Genomic DNA, 8,591 nt, shown 5'->3' on the forward strand with positions numbered 1-8,591 from the left:
TTCTGTCTTCACTATTAATTTATGTTTTATCTTTATTAATTTCTTCCTTCTGTTTGCTTTAGGTTTGTTTTGCCCTTCTTTTTCTAATTCCTTGAGGTAGGACTCAGATTATTAATTTTAGAATTTTACTCTTTGTTAATGTAAGCATTTAGTTCTATGAATTTCCCTGTCAATATTGCTTTAGCTATGTTCCACAAATTTTGGTGTGTTGTATTTTCATTTGCATTCAGTCCAATATATTTTTTCCATTTCTTTTGAGACTTATTCTCTGACTCGTGTGTTATAATGCAGTATGTTGTTTAGTTTCCAACTCTTTATATATTTTCCGACTATCTTCCTGTAGTTGATTTCTAGTTTAATTCCACTGTGATTAAAGAACACACTCTATTTAGTTTCAGCTCTTTTATATTTGTAGATCTTCACTCTATGTCAATGTCAATGAGACAGGGTTAGTTGGTGGTAGTTGGTGGTAGGATATGGTCTATGTTGGTACTATGTTCTGTGGGAGTTTGATATTTTTATTTGTTTGGGGGCCAGAATTTTATTTTATTTTGTATTTTTAAATTCAAAATAATATGAGGGTACAAATTTTTAGGTTTTATTGTTCTCACTTCCAAAGTAAAGTTCAAGTTGTAGAAGAGCCCCTCACCCAGGGGACGCACTGAACACCCTCACATTGTGTCCATTAGGTGGGATTCCACCAATTGCCCTCCCTCCTCCCTTCTCTCTTTTCTCCCCTCACCCCCCTTGCTAGAATGACTGTGTTTAATCATTCATATGGGCATGTAATTGCTTATACATTGGTTTCATATTAGTATTGAGTACATTGGATGTTTTTTTTCCATTCTTCACTTTACTAAGAAGAATATGTTTCAACTCCATCCAGGTAAATATAAAAGATGTTTTGTGTTTTCTTACGGCTGAATAGTATTTCATGGTATACATATGCCACAGTTTGTTAATCCATTCATGGGTTGATGGGTATTTGGATCTAATACAACCCTTAAAGAAAGATGTATGGAGAATTCTTAAAGAACTAAAAGTCAACCTTCCATTTTTTTTTTTTTTTTTTTTTGACAAGAATGAGACTTAAAAATATGGAACGCTTCACGAATTTGCGTGTCATCCTTGCGCAGGGGCCATGCTAATCTTCTCTGTATCATTCCAATTTTAGTATATGTGCTGCCGAAGCGAGCACAACCTTCCATTTTTTTTGTTTGGTTTGTCTCACTGTTATCCTGGGTAGAGTGCCGTGGTGGCATCATAGCTCACAGCAACCTCAAACTCTTGGGCACAAACAGTCTTCTTGCCTCAGTCTCCTGAGTAGCTAGGATTACAGGCATCCACCAAAACATCCACTATTTTTTCAACTTTTTTTTTTTTATTATTAGTAGAGATGTGGTCTCACTCTTGCTCAGGCTGGGTTCAAACTCTTGAGCTCTGGTGACTCACCCGCCTCAGCCTCTCAGAGCACTAGGACTACAGGCATGAGCCACTGCACCTGGCCTTCTGTGGGAATTTGAAAAGTCTATGTATTCTGCTGTGATTGGGTGGATTATTTCATAAATGTCAATGAGACAGGGTTAGTTGGTGGTAGTGCTGAATTTTTCTGTCCTTGCTGATTTTCTGTCTAGTTACTTAATCAGTTGTTGATTAAAGTCCCGAATATAATTGTGGATTTGTTTATTTAATATTTGAGTTGTATCAATTTTTGCTTTACCTGGTTTATAATCTTGATATTAGGTGACTACACATTAAGAATTGCTGCAACCTCTTGACAGATTGACTCTTTCATCATTAAGTAATATCCCTCTCTATCTCAGATAATTTTCTGAAGTTTCTATTATCTGATGTTAATATATTATTCCTGTTTTCTTTTGATTAATATGTGCATGATCTATCTTTATTGACCCAGTTATTTCAACCTATCCATATTGTGACAGTTGAAGTGAATTTCTTTTAAACAACATATAGTTGGGTTATGTTTTTTATGCATTCTGTGGGTCTCTGTCTTATAACCAGCAGATTTAGACCAATTGTATTTAAACTAATTTTTGATATGTTATGGTATAAGTCTGACTCTTTTATTTTTAATGAGCTTTTTATTTTACAATAGATTTATGTTTGCAGAAAAATATGAAGATATGTTATATATTCCACACCAAGTTTCCCCTATTATTAACATGTTACATTAATAGCATATGTTAGTTACCATTAATGAATAAATATTGATACATGATTACATTGATAGATATTGAGTAAAGTCCATACTTCATTCAGATTTCTTTAGTTTTTACCTGATGTTCTTTTTCTGTTCCAGGATTCCATCCAGAAACCACATTACATTTAGTTCTTATTTCTCCCTAGGCTCCTCCTTGACTGTCAGTTTCTCAGGCTTTCATTGTTTTGGATGTCTTTGATAGTTTGAGGAGTATAAGTCAGGTGTTTTATAGCGCACCCCTCAATTTGGATTGAAGTTTTTCTCACTGGAGTTAAGAGTGTTAGGGAAGAAGACCACAGAAAAGCACCATTCTCATCACATTTTATCAATGGTTCTAACAACATAGCTCATCACTTTTAGTGCTAATCTCTATCACTAATGAGATGGTGTTTGTCAAGTTTCTCGACTCTGAAGTTGTTCTCTTGCTCCCCTTCCATAGTCTACTGTTTGGAAGGAAGTGAGGAATACGTTTTATCTCCTCAACTATGAAAAATCTCTATATATTGTCTGGACTTCTTCTGCATCAGAGGTCTGTCTCTACTCTACCCATTTATTTATTCAATCATTATTTACATCAGTGTGAACTCACAAATATTTTTTATACTTTGGATTATAATCCAATGTTGCTTTATTTATTCACTCATTTACTTTGCACTAATTGTTCCAACTTTAGGCCCTGGAACTCTTTCAATTAGTTCTTATGTTCCTTTGACAGACCCTCATTGTTCTGTGGTTCTCTTGTTATTCTTGTTCCCTTGATTGATTTCTGGTTTCCCATGAATTATTCATCTATCCACTTTTTTTTTTTTTTTTTTTTTTTTTTGTAGAGACAGAGTCTCACTGTACCGCCCTCGGGTAGAGTGCCGTGGCGTCACACGGCTCACAGCAACCTCTGACTCTTGGGCTTACGCGATTCTCTTGCCTCAGCCTCCCGAGCAGCTGGGACTACAGGCGCCCGCCACAACGCCCGGCTAACCACTTTTTTTTTTAATCTGGGGCTAACACAAACCAAAGCCAGCAAGTAACTCTCTTTTTTCTTACTTCCCCTCAACGTCTCTGGAAGGTATGGTATATAGCACAATGTTTATGAGATGCCATGGAAACAAAGATGGAGACCTCACAGCCCAGTGTCTGTTACATTGCTTCCCACAGTGTTCTCAGGTCAGACCCTCTCTGGGACATTTTTCAAGGTGGAAATTTCTTCTAAAGATCTTGCCCCCAATTTCCCAACCTCACCAGCTGCTAAGCTCTTACCTAGAGTCTCTTCATATTCCCCTCACAATTCCACCTGCCACTCCAAGTGTGAAATCTTTCAGACCAAGCTTCCACCTCCCCGTTCTCCACTCCACTCCTCCTCTCATCTCTCTCCCCACATCTGATGTCACCTTCCTCTGGAATGTATGAGAGACAAATTGTTTAAAGAATTAAAATGCTGAGTGATATTCACATGAATCTTCGTAATCACAGTGCTGAGCTCTTCATATGCATGCAAAAACATTCCAAATGGTCTGCTGAATGATTATGATTCACCCCACAGGCGCTGCCCAACATTGCTTCCACTCTGGCAGCCCTGTCAGATATCCACCCAGCCCAAGTGACTGCACAGACAGCTGTCTCTCTGTCCAACAAGAGGACAGCCCTGCTCCCTGCTCTTGTCCTGCAGCCTGGCCACGCCATCCCATCAGAATGGGGCACTGCTCTGCTGAAGCTCCATTCCAGTCACACTGACCCACGACTTTCCACCTGTGGAATCTTAGCCAGGTTCCATCCTCTTCACAGCCTGCATTTTTCTCATGTTTGAAACAAAATGCTACTACTTTGGCCATGAAAAAGTGTGACCCTGTTCTTTTTTTTTTTTTTCCTTTGAGACAAGATCTTGCTCTGTCACCTAGGCTGTGGCGATATGTAATTATAGTTCACTGCTGCCTCCAACTCCTGGGCTCAAGTGATCCTCTTACCTCAGCCTCCTGAGCAGCTAGGACTACATGCTTGCAGCACCATGCCTGGCTCATTTTTTTTTTTTTTTTTTTTTTGTTTCTGGAGATAGAGTGTCTGACTGTGTTTACCAGGCTGATCTCAATCTCCTGACCTCAAGAGATCTTCCTACCTCTTCCTCCCAAGTTGCTGACTATGAACCTCTTCTGTTCTGTTCTGGAGCTGCAAGACACGTAGCTCAACATGACACCCTACTCTAGGACAATGCCTTACTTTCCCTTTAGGGTGACTGTACTATAATCTTACCTCAGACAGCAGCAACTTAAGGAACCCCACCTTGGAGATATTGCTTAAGATTTTGAATTAAAACTCTGGGTTTAGACTTAATGTTTCATAAATTTAGACTCTGTCTGAATTTGGACAAACTATTCTGAAAAATTTCCAGTATCTATAGATTTAAAGTAAAGTTTCTAATTCCACTTTTGTGTTTCCCACAGAGATGCTTTGAGGTAGGACTAATGGGAGGTTTGGTGGCAAAGAGCCAAAGGCCACCAGGAACATACCGACTGTCAATCAAAGTTGTTATTTTTGGTACTTGGTACAACAAGTGAGACTGCACACCGTGGAGATCCTTGAGGTGTCCCAGGGCTGCATTATCAGGAGAGGACTTGTGTCAGATAGACTTTGGGCTTTGGAGCTGTGGGAGATTGTTCAAGGAATTTGGAGTCTGGTCTGAGTTGGGTGCTGTTGGGAAGTAGTGGTAATTTAATGACTGAGTATTCTTTTTTTTTTTTTTCATGGTATAATTTTCTTTTCTTTTTTTTTTTTTTTATTGTTGGGGATTCATTGAGGGTACAATAAGCCAGGTTACACTGATTGCAATTGTTAAGTAAAGTCCCTCTTGCAATCATGTCTTGCCCCCATAAAGTGTGACACACACCAAGGCCCCACCCCACTCCCTCTGTCCCTCTTTCTGCTTCCCCCCCCATAACCTTAATTGTCATTAATTGTCCTCATATCAAAATTGAGTACATAGGATTCATGCTTTTCCATTCTTGTGATAATGACTGAGTATTCTAATAACTTAAACTTAACCCAGACTTGGGGAGGGACAGATCTGGGTAACCGTGTTTGGGTGGAGCAGCAGGCAACACTACAGGTTTCCAGGAGAGGGGCATGTTGGTCATTTGTGAGGTTTGTATAGTGACCTCTCTCATTGGCATAATTCCAGAGGAATTTTTGCTCATTGTGACTCCATCCCAGTCACAGAATGATCTTTGGGGCTGGTATTAGCTGTGTGTATGTTAAGCAGAGGACACCAGACCTTCTTTGAGTGTCAAAACAGTGCCCAGGTGACAGCTCTCAAGACTGTGCTTTGTTCTTCCCAATGGTGTCCTTCAGACTATGAATTCCCAACTCTGGAACGAGAATAGTATTGCCCTTCCTCAAATTTTCCATCTCCCTCCTGGGCTGCCCTCCTTTTCCACTCATACCATTTCTTCTCTGCTATATTTTGGCCATGGAACCTTTAAGAATCTGAAAACGTCCCAGATGTGTCTTTTGATAAAGACAAATAACATAGACATAGCACTTGGAAGTTTCTAGCAGTTTTCAGATCTCTACAGCCCTGCACTGAAAGGTAGGACCCTATCATGCATCCCTCTGCCTTTTTACGTGGCCCTGACCACAGGTTTTTCTGCTTGTGGAGAGTTTACCTTCTGATCCAGACAGCCTGGGTTTGGGTCCTGACTCCACACTTATTCATTATGTGTCCCTTGCCAAGTTCTTAACCTATCTGTGGCTTAGTGTCCTCATCTCTAAAAGAGGGAAAATAAGAGTGCTTATGTCATAGATTCCTTGAGCAGTTACATGATTTGGATGTTTGGCTCTGCCAAATCTCATGTTGAAGTTAGATCCACAGCATTGAATGTGAGGTCTTGTGGGAGGTGTTTTGGCCATGAGGGTCCATCCCTCATTAACATCCTCCCCATGATAGAAATGAGTGATTTCTCATTAGTTCCCATGAGAGGTGGTTAAGCCTGGCACCATCTCTTCTCTCTCTCTCTCACTCCCTCTCTCATCATATGATGTGCCTGCTCCCTCTTCACCTTCCACCTTGCTTGGAAGCTCCATGAAACCCTCACCAGGAGGAGATACTGGCACCATGTTTCTTGTATACATGGCAGAATCATGAGCCAAATAAAATTCTTCATAAATTACCCAGACTCAGGTATTTCCTTTATAGCAATGCAAAATGGACTAACATAGGAAGATTATGTTAAAAATATTCACAAGGAAAACATTACATTATATAAAGTGCTATTAGATTTAGATAAAACTGTCAAGACTCAGCTCGAAAATATCCACCTCCCTGAGATTTTCCCAGCTTCCTGGGATTCTGGTTGCTTTCTCCATGTCCACACTTCTGTAATTTCTGTTGTTCCACAATAGCATGTACAGCATTGCCCTGTGATGGGCACGCTCACCTCTCTCTACCCTGAGAGCAGCATCCTACCTCTCACCTGCTTAAACTCTCTCTGCACCTCCCTCTTCAACAAGCCACCTGAAATGACACACCATTCCCCAAAAGCCTGGATTCAGAGTGTTAGTTGCTCTCTAAAACATTCTTGCTCTCCTCCTGGACAACATGGCAAAATGTAAACCTATCTCAAGCTGTAGTTCAAATGTCATATTCTTTACTCATATATGATTCTCAAAAGGTGTTTGATAAGAAACCTGTAGGGATGCTGTGTCTGCCTCAGCTGCTTTATGGCAGATTCTGTAGCATGGTTTGTTTCCCAGAAAATGGGGTAGAGCCCAGGACCTCATTCAAGTTTAGTAGAAGTTTTATAAATAAACATATTTCTGAATGGATGATTGGACAACTTTTACTTCTGGGAAAGAACCTAGTTATTTTCTAAAAGGTATTCCATTCTGTTCCCAGAAGCTCTTGTTTAAAGTTTTTTCCTGGTCCTGCTTCCAGAAGTGGTTCATTCATTTGCTTTAAAAAGTTTAACAATGGCACACATTTTGGGTGCAGGACATAACTACAAGAGGGACTCTACCTCACAAATTCTAATATTGTGATTTGGCTATTTGTACCCTTACATAAGCCTGAAATTAAAAAAAAAAAAAATTTAATGACAAGGCCATGGTTCCAGCCGCAGGAGACACACACAAGGTCAGATGAGAATATGGTCCTGTTGTCAAGAAGGAAATAGCCCCAGAGGAGGGCAGAACACCCAGCCCAGAGCCTCGATACAAGTTTCTTGGACTTTGTGGGTTCCTGGTAGTCTCCTTGTAAACAGAAATCAGGCATAAAATTTGGTGAGGTGCATTCAGAAGGTCACCGTGGGGAAAGGAAAGCCTTGACCTGTGGTCACTCTAAAGTCTGAAATATGCCAATAAAAGTATGGAAGGATGGGGAAGCAAGGAAGTCAAAAAGTATGTTTGCTTTTGTGACTTTATTGTAGAAAATGGGTAGCAACCATTCCATTTGTTCATTCATTTATATATTCAAAACATTGTGTCATTGTGTACTCATGACAAGAACTATGTTATAGCTTGAAGACACAGAAGCTTTCAAGACAGATGTGGATCTGATTCTCATAGAGCTACAGTAGAGAAAAATAAATAAGAAACAAAGAATGGCTTGGCACCTGTAGCTCAGCGGCTAGGGCACCAGCCACATACGACGGAGCTGGCGGGTTCAATTCCAGCCCCAGCCTGCCAAATAATAATGACAACTAGAACCAAAAAATAGCCAGGGGTTGTGGCAGGTGCCTGTAGTCCCAGCTACTTGGGAGGCTGAGTGGCTGAATCATCCTTTTGTCCAGAAAGAGAATCGCTTAAGCCCAAGAGTTTGAGTTTGCTCGAGCTGTGATGCCAAGGCACTGTACTGAGGATGACATAGTGAGACTCTGTCTCAAAAAACAAACAAAAAAAGACTCAATTAAATGAAACAAGCCGATCAATTAATTAGCAATTAACAATGTGATTAATAATTAATTAAAGAATTAATTGAACAAAACTAACCAATAATAGTTTGAAGGGAATAAACAGAATGTTATAATAGAGACAAAAGAGAAGGTAATTCTAACTTCTGACCTCATTAGAAAACATAAGCACAAATCTGTTCTGTAATTAGTGACAAAAAGTTATAAACCACAATAAGATATGTTAATCATGAAATGTCAATATAAAACATTCTTTGTCCACTTTAATGTTTTAAGCTATAAATTCTATGACACTAATATAATTGCAATCCCTCATATCTTTTAAATAGATGAAACAATCTCTGTAATAAATAGAAATAGAAATTGGCAAAATCACTATCACTGTAGAAAACTTTACATACTCCTCTAAGCTTTTGACAGAGAGAGAAGAATAAATAGGAATATGCATTTGATGAAATAACTAAAAATTTAAATAAAAG

At 39.3% G+C, this 8,591-nt stretch overlaps 1 non-coding gene across 1 annotated transcript; it reads right to left on the bottom strand.

Annotated features, from left to right (window-relative positions):
- Positions 1-1,091: 1,091 nt before the first annotated feature.
- Positions 1,092-1,198, bottom strand: LOC128582663 (U6 spliceosomal RNA). Its single transcript, XR_008379110.1, has one exon. It is a non-coding gene; the product is annotated as a U6 spliceosomal RNA (small nuclear RNA).
- Between the last annotated feature and the right edge of the window lie 7,393 nt (positions 1,199-8,591).

The sequence above is a fragment of the Nycticebus coucang genome, chromosome 3, assembly GCF_027406575.1.
Source record: "Nycticebus coucang isolate mNycCou1 chromosome 3, mNycCou1.pri, whole genome shotgun sequence".
In the NCBI taxonomy this organism is placed as follows: Eukaryota; Metazoa; Chordata; class Mammalia; order Primates; family Lorisidae; genus Nycticebus; species Nycticebus coucang.